Source organism: Bubalus kerabau, chromosome 17, assembly GCF_029407905.1.
Source record: "Bubalus kerabau isolate K-KA32 ecotype Philippines breed swamp buffalo chromosome 17, PCC_UOA_SB_1v2, whole genome shotgun sequence".
Classification (NCBI taxonomy): Eukaryota; Metazoa; Chordata; class Mammalia; order Artiodactyla; family Bovidae; genus Bubalus; species Bubalus kerabau.
This window is the reverse complement of record NC_073640.1, coordinates 41,271,313-41,289,022: the sequence shown is the minus strand read 5'-3', so window position 1 is coordinate 41,289,022 and position 17,710 is coordinate 41,271,313. Positions and strand designations below refer to the sequence as shown.

At 47.9% G+C, this 17,710-nt stretch overlaps 1 protein-coding gene and 1 long non-coding RNA gene across 14 annotated transcripts in view; one reads left to right on the top strand and one right to left on the bottom strand.

The window, feature by feature from the left end:
- LOC129632492 (uncharacterized) overlaps nt 1–17,710 on the top strand; it is a 69,769-nt gene that overhangs the window by 9,899 nt on the left and 42,160 nt on the right. The window lies entirely within an intron of this gene.
- ZFHX3 (zinc finger homeobox 3) overlaps nt 1–17,710 on the bottom strand; it is a 290,141-nt gene that overhangs the window by 246,839 nt on the left and 25,592 nt on the right. Inside the window, exon 1 of one of the 12 annotated variants that reach the window (XM_055554166.1) lies at nt 15,150–15,646. The exons of 9 other annotated variants lie outside the window; for them this stretch is intronic. The gene's annotated coding sequence lies outside the window, so the exon portion shown is untranslated. Of the gene's footprint in view, nt 1–4,410; nt 5,344–15,149; nt 15,647–17,710 lie in introns of those variants that run through there. 2 more of the 12 variants (XM_055554171.1, XM_055554162.1) reach the window with 2 other exon arrangements.

Sequence of the window (17,710 nt, the reverse complement as noted above, 5' to 3'; positions counted from 1 at the left end):
GGGGAGTATATGGTTTGCACACCCCATTCCTCCCTTCCTTGGAAGCCTTAGACCAACTTCAGGGAGGGAAGAGGATGGTGAAGTCTTGGAGGTGACACACGTGTTAACACCCAAACTCAAACAGAGAGGAACTGAACCTTCTAAGACCCCACCCCCAGGACACAGGAGGCTAGCTAAGGCTCCTCTGGAGGGGCACACATCAAAACCTGCGTGCATTAATTCCGGTGTTGACAAGACTGCGTGGCGACCCTCCTGTGCGAAGGGAGAAGGGCTCACCCAAAGGCAGATTAAGCCCCAGTGTTTTGTTAAGAGGCCCCTGTCTGAGGTTAAAACCAACAACACAGCAGTCTTCTGAAATGAAGTCAAATTTGCCATCTAGCAAACTCTGTTTCTTTCTCTTTTTTTGTTCAGACCCTTATTCTTGCAAAAGCAAGAAACTCCAGGAATTAAGGGTGAAAGAAGGGCAGCAACATCGAAGGAAACAAAAAATCACCTTTTAAAAGTGATAAATAAGCCAAGCCACCTTCCTTGGGCACAGACCTCTCTGGAAACACACCCATCACTGCTATGACCACTCACGGCCTTGTCCTCACCATCTTGTCCCCTGGCCCCAAAGAATGAAAACCAGAAAAAAAGCATTCACACTGTCTCACTGCCTCTGAAGCTTTAGCACAATACTGCTGTCAATTCCCCAGTTCCTATCCATATAAGAGTCATTTACTTTATTAGCTAAAGGAAAAAAAAGCCCTCTAACATCTGACTGTCAGTTCACACATGTTCAAAGAGAACAATCTGGCAGCCAACTTTAAATCATATAGAAGAGAAATCTGACAGTTGTTGATTTTGCAGTTTTCCTCCTTAATCTGGACTTTGAGAGTGGCCTGCCAATGAGCCAAGATTTTTGCCTGGGTCTCTCCCTTGGGGCAGTCTGACTCAATCTCAGCTTCTGTGTGTGTGTGTTCCTCAATGCGAGCAGTCTGAGGACTCGGCACACTGCTTTGGACAGAAAAGGCACCTTTTAATATTTGATTGAGACTAGCTCCTGCAGAGGGATTCTCTTGCCTGGATTCTATTAAAACTAAGTCTCCATTTCCCTGACTACAGTTTCTAACCCAAGCAGAGGATGGTGGTTCTGAGCTGTGCTGTGATTTCTAAAACCACCACCTTTAACAACCAAAATCTCATACCAGAACCCTTCAATACCCCTATGAAGCCCACAGTAATGGAAGCTGCCTTCTTGCTGTGTTTTTAAGGTAACGCCCCATCCTGGTTAATTACACCAGCCTTGGGAACCAGAGAAGGCCAGCAGGCTCAAGCACTACAGAAATAGGCCAGGCTAAGAGCAGGCAACGATTTTAATGACAAACGCAAGTATAAACCACAGCACATACTGTACTTCTTGAGGTTACTAATGTTCAGCGTCAGGTACATTATCTCTGGAATACCAGCAAGTGTGAGATGGAGCTTGCAAGTTTCTTCAGGCCAGAGTCACCACTGCCTCCCCTGTAAGACCAGGAGGCAAACCCTTCCAGTTAAGAGGCAAGGTGAGCTCCTCTAAAAAGTGGGTGTCAAGACAATTGACTTTTCCCTTAGAATAATTCCCTACCCTTTTATAAAATGTTGCTTAGTCACCTGAATATTTACTTTTTAACATGAGACGGTTGCAACCCTGTAAAAAAAATTATTTCTTGGGTGAAGATCTGCTTTGGGCCCTGGGGTATTTCTAGGCTCTCACACTAACACTTCAGAAGCAAGGGGAAAAAAAAAAGCCCCAAGGTCCAAAAGAAACACTAGCCCACCGTGACAGTAAGGACACACTCCCTGGACCCCACTAGGGCTGGAACTGAAGTAGCCAAGCTAAACCATATGCAGTCCCAGATAAGACTTTACTAGCAGTCTGCAGTCACAGATTTATTCTAAGGAACTAACCACCTCTGGGTCACCCAAGGTGAGCCAGGCTTGTCCAGGGAGTGTCTTGCGCCAGGGAGTGTCTTACTAATCATCATTTAAAGTTGTAATGATGAAAACTGAAATCTCGCTTAGTTTAGCTCCTGGCCACTGGGAGCCCAATTGGCACTGAACTGATATGGCAGTTAAATGCAACCCTAGAGCAGCAAGAAGGCAGGCGCGGCAGCGTCCTGTTGGGAAGAGTCAAACAGAGGCCTGCTGAGAATTCTGTTTTATTTGGGTCCCTTCCACCCTCCCTGAGTATTCGTTTGTGCAAATAAAAGACTGAAGGGAAGAAACCAAAAATTAAAGTTTCAGGTGGCTGGGGAAGCAGCTCAGAATTTTTTTTTTTTTTTTTTTCTATTTTGGAAGAGTTAGCAAGTGTTTCTCAATAGTTTCCTGTCAATCAAAACTGTTCTCAGGAGAACTGGAAAATAGCAGCTCTATCCCATAGAAAATGCAGCCATTTCAAAAGAGAGTTGGGAAAAGGAGGTGACCCATGTCATCAAGACAGGAGGTCTCTAAGTCACTTAATTCCTTGTGATTCCAAAAGGACTGTTTTTAAAGTGTAAAAGTGCTTGCTTCTGCCTCTGCCCCATGTTGTTAAATAACACTTGTGTAATTAAATAAAAGAGCAAAATGTGACCCTAGCCCATTCTGAGAGGCACTTACATGCTCTCTGAAAACATGCTGTAAACTAAATGCAGACAACCTCCTTAGTCCTGTAATTTAAGGAAGAGAGAGAGGGAAAGTTTCTCTTGGCCTTCACAGCCACATGCCTCTGAGAGGGGGCCTTTGGGGTCTCAGCGAAGGAGAGTGCACACAAATACAGGTGTGCAAACATCCAGGTATGGCCCTCTCTCTAATGACCCTGTTCTTGAAACCCTTAGATTATTTAGAACCCTGTCTAAATAGGGTTAGAACCCTAGACAGGGTTCTCCTGACTTCCCTTACATTCCACCATCTCTGTTTCCTAATTGCTTTTCGGGTTGGGTAACAAGAAGGATTCAGAACCTCAGGCTGCCAGTGACTGTTCTGATAGCAAGGAACAGGCTGGTCTCGGCCTTTCCTGATCAGGTTGCCCTGCAAGGTGTATGTTTTCCTCTCAGATGCAGCCTCTGCCCTCTCACTCACGCTTCCCTCTCCAGCCCGGTCTACTGGAGCTCGTGATTTTTAGGGTTTCCCCTTGAAACCTATCCAGAAACCACAGGCATTAAAAGAACATGAGGGTTTGACACCTCCTGAATTTAGGAATGAGGGGACTCCGGGGGCCAACTCTGCGAACTCACACCTGCTGTTTGATGGCAGAGAAATGAAGTTCCCCGGCTAGCGCGAGCTCGAAATTATACTCTTATTTAGTGACCTTTCCCCAAGGATCGCAAAGCATGGGATGAAGTAAGATGACGTGTAACTTTCTCACTATCTACCTTCAAGGCTCAAGGTTGTTTTCCTTGTTTTGCCTTCATGCATTCCACCATGGCAGGCCCTGGCCTGAGGGAGAGGCCTTCTCTCCGTGCCCACGTGGGACCATGTGCCCTCTCTGAGATTATCTGTCAGCGGCTTTCAGAGTCCTCAAGGCCACTTAAATGACACAAATAGAAGGCAGGAGAGAAGACCCTCTTGGATTCACCTGCTAACTCTTTTCATTTAAACCAGTTTATATACCATGCACCACTGTGCCAGGCAAAGCACTCTTAAGACTACACCAGGCAAAGAACTGTAATCTTTGCCCTCCAGGAATGTTCTCATCATTATAACACAGGTATGTCCAAAGCAGAAAGCACCATTTTCCAGAAAGTTCTTTCCCTTCCCGCTCACCATGATTACTTTTTTTTTCTTCTTTTACTGACCTAACTTGGGCCTTCCTCCTCTTTTTTAACAGGACAAACATCTAAGTTTTCTCTCTCTCTTTCTCTCTCTCTCTCAACCACCCCCCTCCCTACAGAAATGAAGGCTGCTCTGGTTTTTCCAGAGGGCCAACCAACTCAAAGTAGAGGGTGGGCTAGTCAGTCTCCAAAGGTGCCTCCCGCTCCAAAGCTCTGATTCTCCCTTTAATTACTCTCCAATAAGCGCACTGGTCACACTGTTTCCAACTGGCCAGTGACTTCTCCTGCAATGAAGAGCGTGTATTTTTCGGCGGCGGAACTCAAACTTCTAAATGACGCCAGCACCGCAAATATTCAGAAGGCAGGAACTAATCCAAAAGCAAAATTAGGAAGGCAGGAGGGAGGAGAGGAAAAGATGAACGGGAGGAAGGAGGGAGGGCTTTACTCTATGCCCAGCAGAATTCAGAGGCTCTCACCCCAGGTAGGTTCCAAGTAGAGTCTAGCAGTTCAGGTGTATCCAGCCTGCCCCTCCCCCACGTGCGCCAAGAGAATGGGAAGTTCAGCCAAGACTCGCAGCACCTGCCCGCAGCTCCAGGCCGGCTGCGCGGACCGGCCGGGGGCGGGAGGCTGCACTCACCTGGCACACAAAGGCTCCGCACACCTCCGGAGGGAGGAGGCACTCGCAGGTCCGGGGGCCTCGGCGGGCGCGACAATGGGAAATTCCAGCGGCACCGAAGCCCCGAACTTACCCACCACTCCAGGCGGCCTTCTCCCCACCTCCCGCTGCCCCCGGGGCTCTAAGGTGGCTCTGGCTAGGTGCGGGGGGGCTTGGGGCAGGGGAGGGGGGCTCATGGTGGCGGCCGGGGCCGGTGGTCGCTCCTCCCCGGGAGGGAGGGTCCCCGGGCGCGCGGCGGGGATTCACCCACGGGGCGCGGCGCTCGGGTCCCCGTCCCCGGCCTGCCCGCTGCCGGCTCGCCCGCTCTCCCGCCCGGAATCGCTTTATGTAAATGAAGCTCAACTCGCAGTTTGCAGCGCGCACCGCCCGGGGAAGGGGGGCGGGCGGGGCGGGGGGCCTTCGGGGATCCACATTACACAGCAACAAAGCGGAAGGTTAATTTGAAACTCACAGCCCCGCCGCCGCTCGGCTCCCCGGGCAAAGCCTGACATCTACAGTCGTGCCGGGTGCAGGCCGGGTGCTCCGCGGCGGCCGCGCCCGCGGGGACACGGGGACACACACGGGCGCGCGAGGCCCCAGCGCTCGGCTGCGCTCCGGGGACGAGCCTCCGGGCAGGCCGGGCCTCGCGCCCGGAGACAGAGCTCCAGGCGGCTCGGCCTGCACCGCGCGAAGAACCAGCCCGGCGGGAACAAAGCCTGGTCCTCCCCAGGCGCTGACCCCTCACTCATCAAAAGTCAGGGGCCGGCCTAGAGTCGGGCGAGAAGAAAGGGACGCGCCCTCGGCCAAAACAAGAAGCCTGGGGCCTCCGAACCGGAGCCCGAGGTCTCCCGGCCCCAGCCACGTCACAGCCAGGCCACTCCAGCGTACGGACATTAGCCAATGTGGACAGGAATTTATTTGAAACACACACCCAACCTATTAACTGCTTTACAGAGCACTTCTGTTTTTCAGCTGCAGAAACTTATTAAAAAAAAAAAAAAAAAAAAAAAAAAAACCTGCTCTCCATTGAGAGTTTAAGGATAGAGTTTTTCATGGGAGCGAAAGAAAGAAAAAGGAGACAGAAAGAGAGAAAAAGTCCAGTCTGCAATTAACCTTAGTGTCTTTAACAACATGCCTTAAAAAGCCACAGGTCATGTCCCTTCCTAGGGAGATTCTACCACCTGGGGCAGATTTAATGTGGCCACTCCAGTTGGTCAAAGCAGTCGCTGGACACTTTTCTATCTCCCCAGGTTCGTCTTCTCCATTCAGATAGGCAAAAGGCAGCACCACAGAAATCTCACCGGAAGTCCCCTGTCCTCCCTGCTGGAGTCCCAGGCTCAGTCTGAATTCACTCCGGATTCTCAGCACAGAAAGGCACCTGCTTTCGCCCTTTCTGAAAGCCACCCACCCCGGCTGGCCCCACAGCCCTGAGAGTCCTTTCTGACTGCACAATAATGAACCGTGCAAGTGTTAGAAATATAATAAGCTCACAAGGCGGAGGAGCTGTATGTATGGAATCGTATTAGCGTTAAGCACACACTGATGCAGGAGGGAAAGGGGCAATGAAAACTAGAAGTCATTTCTGCACAATATAATTTGGGCTCAAATTAATATAACTACCTTAACCTGTTGGGGAAGGACAGCCCCTCTCTACATTTTAGTTCAAAAAAAGAGCCTCCAAAAAAAAATTTTTTTTTTTCCCCAGCTAAAGTCCAGGGAGAAAAGACTGCCTCTAGGGAATCATGTCCGATTAGGGACAAAGGACAGCACAAGCCAAATTCTGTCACACATGAGAGAGTGAGGGGGGCAGGGGGACTGGAGATGGAAAAGGGACAAGCAGAGGGTGATTTTCTAAACCAAAGTATGGCCACTGCAGAGCTGTTTCCAGACCGCCTGACTTCAGGTCCAAGAACAGGTGGTATTTTCAAAACACTATTATTTATTTTAGCCACATAAGTTGAGAACACCTTAAAGAAAACCAATTAATAATTTAATTGAAAAAGTGACTATGAATAATACATGAAGATGATGATGCTAGCAATAATGCAAGTAACATGGCACAGACAATTCAGAGATGTCTCTGGAAATGTCTTCAGGCGAGTGGAGACTTCAGGCTTCCATGTCTTACCTGGAAGCAACCCACAGCCCAGCAGATAAACACAATACAAAAATGTTTCTACTCCCAGAAAATCTAATTCTGCTGCTTTGTCTTAACTTTTATTAGCAGGCAAAAACCTCCTAATCCGGTGACATCATAAACCCAGTGGGCCAACAGATAGGTATCTTTAACAAAAATAAAAGCTGGAAAGCCCAAAGATCCAGCCATCTAGACACCTGGAAGGATTGTGGAGGTCTGGGCAGTCTGAAACTGCCATCCCAAGCGGCAGACACTTGCATCTGTCTCCCAGACACCTCAGAGGCCTGACAGGTAGAACCAGTAAGGACCCTGAGTTCCTTCCCTTTAATTCGACACCAAGCTGCAGACAAGGTAAAGGCCTGGTCAGGCCTGCCTTTGCTACAGGCACAGATTTAACAGGTAACCCACAGGCAGGTGATCTATGGCCTCTGCATCATCATCAGAAATACAAAGGATTACACACAAGTTGGCATGTTACTGCAACCAAAACTTATTGTCATCGCTAACCAAAACAATACCTCTTCAGTGAGTTTTGCAAGTTTCGCACTTCCATATGGAATCAACAGTTTTTCTGACATACGTGTTGCAAATTCTGTCCCCCGGCTCTGAAAGGCCCCAGCTCTTCCCAGGGCAGCTGTCTGACGTGACACCCACAGCCTACTCAGCAGTGACAGGCAGGCACTCTCCTCACTCCATCCTGGACACTGTTGACAAATAAACCCACTCTCAGAAAAGACAATTCTTCCCTTCCAGTTCTCCATAACTAGTCTTGTCTCATCTGGAAAGCGTAACTGGCAACAGCCAAAAGGATAAACATTTAAAAATAAATCAGGGAATGCTAACCCCTTTCCTACTCCTCCCCTTAGCCACTTTCCAAGTCAGAGGCCAGTCCCCTGGCGCTTACTGAGCTGGCTGGTAAATTACAAAGACCCCATCCAGCCAAACTGGTTGTTTCTCTCTCTCTCCCCTACACACACACACACACACACACACACACACACACAAACACATACACACACACTCTCTCTCTCTCTCCAGTGCTGCTCCTTTTACTTCAGCAAAGGTAAATATGATCTCTGAGCTAAGAGACAGCGAATGTCAGCATTCTAACTTGTAGCTAAACCTGGGCTCTTGTCTTCACAGCACAACTGGGTCGAGGCAGATTTGGGTATTCTTCCAGAGCCTTCTATTTTTATTAAATTATACATACACATTGATTTTTAAAACTAGTGCTTAAATAACCTTGAGGCTTTAACAAAGAAAAAGCCAGAAGAGGGCACAAAACAAAAACAAAAGTCCCTGAAATAAGCAAGGAAACATTTGGAGCTGAACTGCACTGCATGCCCTGAATTCACCCCATTCTTTCTAGGCAGTTATATTTAGGGGCCTGGTACCTGCTGGGTGGCCAGGCCCTCCTGGGTATGGTACAGAATGCACGCTTTCCTCAGAACAGCCCACACTCACCTCCAGAACGATTAGAGGCTGGTGTGCCAACAAGGCCTAACAGATGTTCTGATTCACATTTCTCTGTCACAAACCTCAAGGCCTCCATCTCTTGCTACAATGCTAATTCCATGGATTAATTTTTACCCCCCAAATCGTAGGTGGGATGCTATCTGATTTACTTCCCCAACCTCCCCAGCTCAGAACCTAAGTCTATCAATGACAATTTTAAAAAGATATAAATGAGGAACCATTTAAAGAAGAAAAAAAAAAAACTGTAATAGAGAGCTTTCTTCAAATTTCAGTTACAAAGCCCAAGTTTTCAGAAAGCAAAAATAAAGACCTTGCCTTAAAACAGCTTTAAAACATTAGGTGAGGAGCTTGTTTAAAAAAAAAAAGAAAGATATATATATATATATAGATATATATATATAGATATATATATATATATAATTTCTGAAAGGGCCAAGAGAATTTGCCATGCAAGACTTTTATACCCAGGGGGATTCTTACATTTGTGTTTCTAAACCTTGAAATCGAGAATTTTAATGAAAAGGCAGACAGATTCTTAAGGACAGCATCAAAATCAGGGTCTATATACATTACAGGAGAGAGGTGCTTTGTCTGCGCCCAGGAAAAAGAGGTGGGCTATTCTGCTCATGGGCCATCCCCACTGTCTGACCCATCCCTCTGCCTGCAGCCTGATGCAAACCGCTGAATTCTTGGAGGGGAAGCAGGTTGAAAGGAGAAGAAAGGAAAAAGGAAACGAGGGAGGAAAGAAAAGGGGGAGGGGAATGTGGCCTTTCTATATATAAAATCATGGTTTAAAAAAAATTCTCAACACAGCCTGTTCCACAGTGCGTACCAACAGCACCCGCCATACATGCATTAAAACAGTCCCTGAAGCACCAGGAGCACAGTAAAACAGAACCAGAATTTTTTTTTTTAATGAATCCAAATTGCATTTGGATTTGTGATTCCTTCCTATCAAGCGACCACTTCTTCGGGGCAGGATCCTAAGAGAGAAACAAAAGATGACCCTTTTCACACTTCCCCCGGATGATCCCAGAATCCCATTGTCTTATCTTTTCCTTTTAGTGCATTTTTTGTCCGAAATTTGTGGTAAGCTCACTTAAGAGCCCCAAGCTGAAATTTCACATCTCCTCCAAGTCAGCCGGTGTTTTTGAGAATCTGGATTTCTATTGAGGCCATTCCAATCGTCAGTAAGGCCTACGGTAAAATGCGCTTGCTTCATGCTGTTCCGTTTGTCTCTCTGCAGACAAATAGAAACTGTGAAATTTAAAGAATGGGTGGGAAAAAAAAATCTAAAACAAAGAGGTTAAAAAAATAGGACAAATGTTTTTGCTTTTGTGTCTCCCTGGAGCAATTGTTTGGGGGAGTCTGCATTGACAATAACCATGAGAAGGCCATCTAAAGGCGATGCGCACACAAGGGGACTCCTTGCCTGCTGCCTTTGGTCTGGGAGAAAAAGCACCTTAGCTCCGTTCTCCAGGAACAAAAGGCCAGGGCCACGGAAGGGGGGAGAGGTTACTGGGGCTTTCACATGAAGCCAAGTGTCAATGCAGCTTCATTTTTCACCCGTCTTAGTTGGAAAGCAGCTCAGTGAACTTCCTAATGACTGCTTTTCCCTCTCTCCCTATTATTTCTAAAGCTAAAAGAACAAAACAATAATATTTTTTTTAACCTAAAACCCATCATCCTATTAGAGGAAAGCCTTGGGGGCCTACACACTCAGTTTTTCCTCCTTCCTCTCCTCACTCTATTTTTTTTTTCTTTTGGAGGAGGGGTTCCATTCCGATTGTAGATCACATGGAAATAAGAGACACTGGACACTGCGGTCATTTTCAGTAACACCAGAATGGCCTTTATGTCTACAAAAAGGCAGGGAACAGAAAAATAAACGCAAAAGGAGAAAAAAACTGAACAGGGATAGAAGGTGGTGAGGGAGAGACTGTGGGGCAACGCCTGGAAACGTTTTCTTTTTTTCACAGCATGAAGTCCCTAAAGTCAGCTTCAGATTTGCAACTGAATCAAAGTCATCATTATGAGATTAGGGGGTTTTTTTTGGAGGGGGGAGTTGCTACATGGAGATGTGGACAATAAGGATGTACTAAAGACATAGACAAGGTGTGTGTGTATGGGGGATCCTTCAAAGAAAGAAAGCTGAGGTGAATGACTACATGCCATGAAAATACCAGGGCAAGTGGATGTCGGAGTGTTTAACCAGATTGGAAGCTGGAAACATCTTCCCCAGCGGGCAAACCCTAGGACGAAGCAGTGACACGAAAGCCTCAGCCTTTGAACCCAGACCTGGCAGCTTAGAAATGTGTCCCCTCTTCCCCAGGCAGCCACAGGCTCTGGCTGAAATGCGAGGTGGGGGTAGGGATGTGAGGGCCCTGCGAAGAAGCACAATAAACAACTCAAATATGAACGGAAATGACATCAGCAAAGTGAAGGGCCTGTTTATTGCAGATCAAAACAAAACAAACTTCCAAACCTTTTGTGTACACAAGATAACTCTATAAAAAGCCCTCCTAAAATGTCACCAGGGTCGACATATCAGTATGCCAAGAAAACAGATGACAGTTACTGTGGGGGGGGGGGTGCCATGGGAGGAGGCAGGGATGATAAAGGGAAGACGATGGGAGGGGATATAAAACCAGAAGGGGCCAAAAACCCAGCTGACTATTTCCCCCCTCTGCGGATCCTTAATATTTATTGGTGTTTATAATCTAAAAGCCATGCTCTGTGTTTCACTTAATACAAGGCCAGACAGTGCTGTCTAATGAGGCAGCATTACAATCAGCTTGTAATACTGAATTTTTAATGCTGCCAAGGATTCTGTTACATAATAATATGAAAAACAGAAGCTGAAAGTGGGTTCATGGTCACAGGACACTGGAGGTCCCAGGCAGGCAAGTGCCATGGGCCTGCCTTCTCTCCCCTCTGCCTATCCCCACCTCCAGATTTGCATGCTGGCCCTCCATCCCTATACTGGAGGTGGGTATGAAAACCAAGAGGATTTCTTAGGAAATCTACTTTTTAAATTATTATTACTCTCCTCCCTGATCCAAAGTCTTATTTTAAGAGTTTGAATTCTACCTTATCTGGGGTTAGAGGTCTCAAATTAAAAAAAAAAAATTGTGTGTGTGTCAGGGGGGGCGGAAGGTGTGAAGAGAAAAGGAACACAGGAGTTGGGGGGATGGTTTATTTTAAGCAAACTGAACAATTTGAAAAAAAAATCACAGAGGGAAAAAGAAATAAGATGCTGGGGGGCGGGGGAGAGATGAAGTCTGCCGACCATATTCACAGCCGCTGTACTCAGTTTACATGGGTGTAATTTAAAAGCATATATATACAGCCGCCGTTGCTTCTTTCTGTAATACCCCAAGACTGTAAATCTATAACCACTGCAATGATTTAGTGATTAAAAACATGATAACATATTGTGTAACTGCAAACCACAGAACCCCTGCCAACTCTCCTCTAAGATAAAGGAAAAAAATACAGAATATGTGTTGCTTGCAGCGATCTTCCTAAATCCAAAGATTTTAATAAAGGAAACTATACAATAGACAAATCGGGAAAGGGTGAGTGAATTCTGTGAAGCCAGCAAAGGAAGGCAGGGGGAAAAAAAGGCAGCTTTATGTGGGATTCTTTTCCTTGTACTAACAAATTACGACCTAAACATGCCTTTTCTTTTCTCTCTCTCTCTCTTTTTTTTAATAGTTTGCTGTAACTGGAATAACTGGTCCTGTGTGCTGTCTTGCATATTCAAAGCTGCTTTGTAATCGGATCTGGAGATCCAACCTTATTTGCCTGAACTCAATAGGGTTGTTTTTTTTTTTTTTTTTCCCTCCCCCTCCTCCCTTGTTTTGTTTTGGATTTGGTATTGTAGGTTTTCTGTTCTTGCTGGGAGCAGACATCTATGCAGGCAGAGGCTCTGGTGCCTTTAAGCTACAGAGCAAACACCTGAGAGGGGGAAGGCCCAATTTGTAACATGGCAGGAGGAGCCTAAAATATACACACACACAAAATAAAATCAAAGCAGCTGTAGGGGTTTTGGCCTCTGAGCAGCTGACCTGACCCCATTCTGTATATTCTTTTATTTCCCTGTTGCAGGATTCCCGCACCTTGGGTCAGATTCAAACTCAATGTGACCCTGAGGAGAAGGCAGTCACCAAGCCCTGGAAAACTGCTCCATATTTAATGGGGGGCGGGGTGGGGGGGGAGTACTGTAACTGCAATGCATTTAGACTCCCACAATGTAGACACCCACACAGTACATAAACGTACACACACATATGCACACGTGTGCGTGTGTGCACCCATGTGTCAGAACTGCCAGATCTTGGGGCCAGTTCCCACACAGAGGCCCTGGACTCTTCTTGCAGCACCCCAGAATCTTCATGTCTACAATTCTACCCATAAACACACGCGTGCACAGACCAACCCTCCTCCAGAGACTGTATGTTTAAAAAGTCCGCAGATCTGAATTGCCTCCTCTCTGGACCTGAGTAGGGCAGTTTATTCAGAGAAATCAATAGGAAAGAGCATTTGCAAATATTTATATAAGCCTTGTGCGTTTCAGCATTAAGTAATTAAAAACTAGAACTCAGGCAAGGGGGAAGGGAGGAGACACAGACAGAGGAAGGCGGCTGGCCTACAGTGGGTTTTCCTGCCCACACCTCACCTCCCCAAACCGCAATCCTTTCAAAACTGACTCGGTGTACACTTTTTATGAAATCCTGCTTGTGCACCATTTGCTAGACTATTTCAAAATCATCTCCAAATATGGATTCACCTACCACCAAGCTTTCAAGCCTGACTGTAAGATAAGTGTCTGTATTCTCTCTCTCTCTCTCATATGCACACACACAGCAATCCTTACTTTTGACACTGCTTCAGTCTCTGGTGGAATACTCTCTCTCGGATTCTTCTCTCTAAATTCCTTGCACTAGTTAAAGATCTTTCACATTATAAGATAAGCAGAGGGCGGCCGAAGTGGTAATTCAATAAGTGAATTCCTATCCCCTCATTTCCCCCCCAATACTTTCCACTCCCAACCTATATAGGATACCAACACTTTGGGGGTTCAATACCGGAAACCCCCACATGTAAATAGATTCACCAAAAAAAAAAAAAAAAAGTACAGTAAAATGAAGGAGTTCTAAAATGAGCCACAATCCAGTGGACTTCCTCTATATTATTCCGGACAGCTGGCAGTAAATTCTGCTTGCACTGTTTCTAAATCTCCTCTAAGAAGCCAAGCAAGGCACTAGAGCACCCACGCTGCACATATTGTAGAAATTTACAGTAAATGTAGGTACAAGATTGCAGCACGCTGCCCTATCGATTATGCAGATTGTGATCAATCTTCTCCCCCTCTCCCATTTCCCAAGCCTCTTTCCACAGACCTCCAAATAAGTTGGTCTGGAACTAGCCATTCTCCCAAAGTAGGGAGAAAAAAAGTAATTTTTTAAAAAACATAATAAATCCTCAAGTGTCCCCACTGAAAGGGCTCGAGTCTCTTTTTTTTAATTTCAAAGTGAATTTATGTTCTGTAATTTGCATTACAGCCAAGCGATCACCGTATGTCATATTCTTCAAAGGTACTTAACAACCCCCCTTTTAAAAGTCACCAGAACTGGAGGCCAGAAAAAGGCAATCAGCCCCCTTCTTCCATATAGTCCCTTAGATCAAGTTTCAATAATTGAGACCAATAAAAATTGTCATATTTACCCTGCTTCAAAGCAACAAGGGGGAAAAGTTGAGTGGGTGATTTTTTGCAAGCACTTGTAATCAAAGAATTTGCCACATTCGAAGGAACTGCACATTTTGCCAAAGTCAGAGTCTGAGCAACAGATTAATTGGCAAAGTAAAATGTATTTTTTTATAGCTCCACAAAAAGCCTACTGATTCCATACACAATTTAAATACCCGGCATAAAATACACTTAGCTCTACTCTCCAACAGATACGCAAAAAGATGTACATGAAAATGCGTAATGTAAAAATCAGGAACGTGTTTTTTGCATCTAATGGGGAAAATACATGGAAAAGAGGAATGAAACAGGACGAGGGGTAAAAGAGGGGAACGGAACGTAAACAATCCCAGATTCGCGTGAGCAAAAAGAGAAAAGAAAGAGAAAAGGGGGAGTTAAAAAAAAAAAACAAGCAGGGATCCTCTGATGTGTCTCAACTCAGCTCGGCAAGGAGAGGCCGGCCAGGCGACGTCTGGTCCCGGCCGGCGGCGCAGCCTCGAGCCCCCGGGAGCCCCTAGTGTCCAGGGCAGAGCCCCCTCAGGGCGTTCGCGGCGCTGCTAGTGGGGCAGGGCGGAGAGCGCGCAGGTAGAAGGTCAGGCGGCCACGTCGCCCCTTCGCCCTCTCTCGGACCCCAAGGCTCCGGTCTGGCGGCCGTGTCCCCGGCCAGTGGAGCACTGGCGCGGAAGGCGGCCGGCCAGCCGGCCGGCCAGCGGCGGCGGCGACGGCTGCCGGCCGGGTGCGCGCCCCGCGCGGCGGCTCAGCTCGGGGCTCCGGCGCCTCCCGGGGTGGGGCAAAGTTGGGGGCCGGGGGCGGCGGGGGCGGGGGCACTCTGCACCGCGAACCTCCCCCCCCGCCCCGCGCCGACCGCCGCCTTTGTCTCGGCGCCCGGACCCCGGCCGCCCTCCCGCCCTCAGCCCGCGCCCCGGCCGGCCCTGCCCGGAGGCGCCTCCAAAGTCGCCGCGCGGGCCTCGCCCCGGGCGCCTCCACCCTCTCGGGGGGTCGCCGGCAGCCGGCGGCGGCGGCGCGGGGGCCGGGGAGGAGGGGGCGGCCCAGGGCTCCGTGGCGGCGGCGGCGGCGGCGGGAGGAGGAGGAAGAAGAAGAGAAAGAGAAAGTTTGGCGCAGGGGGAAGGCGAGCGGGACGCAGCGAGCGAGCAGGGCGCGGGCGCGGGGAGCGCGGGCGGCGGCGGCCGGGCGCGGGAGCCGGGAGGGGGCAGGACGAGCCCCATGCAAAGCAGCCCCGGCGCCCCGAGGAGCCCCGCGTCCGGGCGGTGGCGGCGGGAGGAGGAGGAGGAGCAGGCGGCGGCGGCGGCGGCGGGAAAAAAAAAAAAAAAAAAAGAGGGAAAAGTTGCCACTTACGCGGTTGCTTCTCCGGCGGCGGCGGCTGCAGCGGCGCTGCTGGCGGCGGCGGCGGCGGCGGCGGGAGCTGGCGGCGCTTTTAATCCCGAAAAGAGGCGCTCGGGCCGCGGAGCCCATCAAGGCAGCAGCGGCGGCTGGCGGGGGTCGGCTGCGGCGGAGGACGCGCTGCTGGCGGCGGCGGCGGCGGCGGCGGCGGCGGAGCTGGAGCGCGCTCGGCGGAGCCCGGGGCGGGAGGCGGCCGCAGCCGGGGAGCCGGAGCCGCCGCCGCCGCTGCCGCCGAGCAGCATGGTTGGCGGGGAGTTTACAGCCCCCGGAGCGGGCAGGGGCCACGGAGGAGAAGCGGCGGCGGCGGCGGCAGCGGCTCTAGGCTGTAATTGGGATGCAAAGCAGGCGGTGGCGGCGGCGGCTGCGGCCGGGAGGAGGAGGAGGAGGCGGCGGCGGCGGCGGCGGCGGCTGCAGCGGTCGGAGGGGACGCGCTGGAAGTGGGAGCTGATGAGTGAAAAGAAAAAAAAGTCTTTGGATCTTTATTCTGCTAATTAGTTTCCTGCAAAAAATGGCTGTGATTAATTCAGTGCGCATGTGCTTCATTACCCAGGCACGACGGGAAGGGCTAATTAGCCACCTTCTGGATCAATAAGATTCAGCAAAAAAGAAAAGGGGGAGGTGGAGGGAGGCAGAGGGGAGGAAGGGAGGGAAAAAAAAAAAAAACAGGGGAAAGTGATGAGCAGGGCGAGGAGAGCAGGAAGAGAGGATGGGAGAAGAGCCCAGGAAGAGGGAGAGAGGCACCAAAAGTTTATGCATGTATTAAAAACACATACACACACACACACGACACACACGCGCGCGCGCGCGCACACACACACACACATACACACACACACCGAGAAGTGAAATGCAGAGAACCAACAATAGGAACCTGGCTAAGATTTTTTTTTCTTTCCTTTCTTTTTTTCTCTCTTTTCTTTCGCTCTTGTTTTTTCTTCCCCCCTTTCCTTTTCTTTCTTTCATTTTTTGGCAAACGCAGAAATGCTTAAATTAAAAAGGAAGACAGCATCCTCAAAGAGGAAGGGGGGGGCATTAAAGGAGTGGGACAGCTTAAAGCAAAGATTTAAGTGAAAGAACAGAGAAAGAGCAGAGACTTAGAATAGAAACCACTTTAAATTGCAAATCGGAGATTTTTTTTTAAAGGAGGAAAATTACCTCCCCCCACAATCAGAGGACAAATGGAGAAAATATGGAGAAAACTTTAACACGTACCATAGACTAAGACAAAAAGATATAATATGTTAATTTTGTCTTCTGAAATAAGACGCAATCAATCTTCTCTGGTTCTTTAGAAGGAGGGGGAAAAGAGGAGTGATGATTAGAAGAAATAAAAGGGGGAAAGTGAATCAGAACTGAAAAGGGGTAACTTAAAGAAAGACTTGGAAACAAGTCCAACTTTCTACCTTTCTGGACTTAGGAGAAAAGTAAAATCAATTTTCTCGTGTAAAACCTGGAAAGCAGATGTTTTCAAAACACAGGAAGCTATTTTGCCATCAAAAGCAGGGATGTAATAAAGGCAGTGAAAAATAATTTCAGACTAAATTCGTAAGAAAGAAAGCCAATATATTTAAATAGCGAGGAAAGGTCTAGAGTGTGTGTGTGTGTGTGTGTGTGTGTGTGTGGTGGTGTGGTGGTGTGGTGATGTGGGGGGTGGGAATTACATACTCTTTCCCTAAATGCCAAAAAAAAAAAGTCTTACAGCTACCTCCAAGAGTTTGGAGCAGAGTCTCAGAAGCCAAAGGGCTTGAAATGAGAGGATGGATTTCAGATAAAGACTAGGCGCGGTACATCCCACCAGAGCCCGAAGGAGATCCCTAGAATCAAAGACAGCATCCAGGGACCCTGCTACTGTACCGATTCCTAGTACATCAAAGCCATCACTTAGGCGGGTGCATGATACCTCCAAAAAGCAAGCAAACAAACGCAGGAAGAACAGGAGTCTCTCTCTCTCTCCCCCCCCTTTCTTTCCCTTTTTTCTCCCCCCCCCCTTTTAAATCCTAGCCTTAGCGTCACTGCTACTGCAATAGATTTTTTTAAATGACAAGTATGCATTCATGCAAGTTCTAAATATAAACTAGTACCATTGAAATTACAATATCTGGAATAAAATAAAATGCAATTTGCACTTTAAATGATCTGCAAACAAATGTAAAAACATTTATGTTTTTGAAGGCATTATTCATGAACCCTGTAACATCAGGTAGAGAACGCACACTAAAACTTATTTTTTTGTAGAAAAATTTTTTTTGTCCCAGCCTTGCTGCATTATTTATTTTAGAAGGAATTGGGGAATTAATCGGGAAATCTGTTTGATTAGAAGGGAATTCTTCATTTTGAGAGATTTCCCAATGCTCTTAAGAGCGTACAGCTTCTTAGTCAAGACTAGGAGGAGAAAACCGGTTTAGGATTTTGCAGGGTTACCTCATCTAATCCTTCTGAATTCACTCTGGGAATAATGCTGTTTTATTTAGAAAAAAAAATACATTTAGAGAAATCGGGGGTTTCCTCTCTATGAG